The following is a 1,812-nucleotide window of genomic DNA, read 5'->3' as shown; positions in this document are numbered from 1 at the left end:
ATATTTTTTTTTTTTCTTTATAATTCTTGCTGCACTACAGATTTTAAAAGTCAGTTGAGGAATCTGAATAAAGTCTGTAGTTTAGTTCATAGTATTGTATTAATATTAACTTCTCAGTTTTGATAATTGGACTATCGTTATGCAAGACATTAACATTAGAGGAAGCTTGGTGAACTAGCCGAACTCTATACAATTTTCCCATTTCTTGTGAGTCTCTGAATATATTTTAAAATAAAGACTTTATTTTAAAAGGTTAGTAGAGGAGAAAGTCAGCTACTAGATTTTGATTATAGCATCACTACTCTGTCTTCCTTTGCAGTTTGAAACTCCCTTTATTTTTTGTTATCCTCAACTATGCTGTGCTTCAAATTTGCTGCATATACTACACCAGGGAGGGAATCTGAGGATGACAGCTGGTTTTATTTTCCAAATACAACCTGTTCAACATAAAGACATAAAGAAACAATGAACTCAATCTCAATTCCATTAAGGTTGATTAAGAAACTTCTATGTTAGACAGCGTGGAAGTGGTTTATAGGAATATATTGTCAAAAATCTACAGTTTAGTTTGAAAAAATATGAGCAGCACACAATACAAAAGCAAATAAATACGACAATATGTAAGTGTTAAGTTGTGTACTGCAGGAGGAGATTGGATTAAACATGGTGGAGTGAGAGACGTCCCCATATCTCTCTCCTTGAAACAACAATAAACTGAACATCTAAAACTCAAGACAAAACACATAAAACAGTACAACAACACATCTGAGTGTGGGATCTGCGTATAAGAGCTACCACAGGGCAGAATCCCGGGTGTTGGGCAGTGAACTGCAAGAAACAAAGAAGCTGCCTCTTGCAGCTGCTGGAGTTCCCTAGAGGAGTAGGAGGAGGAGAGAAGATGCTGCAACTTCCCTGAACAGCCCTGACTGAAAGTGCTGGGAGCTCCACGTGGCCGGTGGCAGTGCCCAGTCATCAGGGCAGAAGGCAGAGAAAAGGGGACAGCAGAAAAGTGGGGATGGCAGAGAAACAACAGTTGATATTTACTAGCCGTGGTTGCAAAACCGAGGCTGAGCTGTAGCCCCCAATCCCCAACCCAGAGGGTAGCCAGAGTGGTTAAACATTTATAAGGATAAAAAAGACATTATTAAGACTTTATATAAAACAGAGATCCAAGAGGCTTAGACGCCACCTACTGGAAACCAAAAGAAAAATATTTTCTTTGCAATAGGCTTGGGACATTAATATAATAAATCTTTCTGGGAAAAAAAAGGCAGAACACACTTCCATTAATGCCCAGGTGGAGAAATAGTCCATTAAACACCATGAAAAACCAAGGTGACAAGGCATCTCAGAAAGAAAAAAAAATCTCCAGAAAATAAGTTAACAGGCATAGAAATATGAGACTTAAAGGACAGAGAAGTCAGGATGGTACTTCTGAAAAAACTCAGTGATGGTACTTCTGAAAAACAAATCATATCAACACTTTCAGGAAATGAAAAAAAAAAAAAACAATTAGATGAGCAGAATGAGTTCTTTAGCAAGGAATTTGAAACCCTCAAAAAGAACCAAATGGAACTTCTGGAGATAAAGAACACACTACAAGAGCTGAAAAATGAAATAGCAAGCTTGGGAAATAGAGTCAACCAAATGGAGAAAAGGATCAGTAATATCGAAGACAGAAATCTAGAAATAAATCAGAAGGAAGAAGAGAGAAACCGGAGAATGAAAAATACTGAAAAAGAAATACAAGAACTAGCTGACACTATCAGGAAACATAAGAATAATGGTCATTTTCGAAGGGGAAGAACAGAC

This window comes from Pteropus alecto, unplaced genomic scaffold, assembly GCF_000325575.1.
Source record: "Pteropus alecto unplaced genomic scaffold, ASM32557v1 scaffold246, whole genome shotgun sequence".
NCBI lineage: Eukaryota > Metazoa > Chordata > Mammalia > Chiroptera > Pteropodidae > Pteropus > Pteropus alecto.
This window is presented reverse-complemented; position numbering follows the sequence as displayed.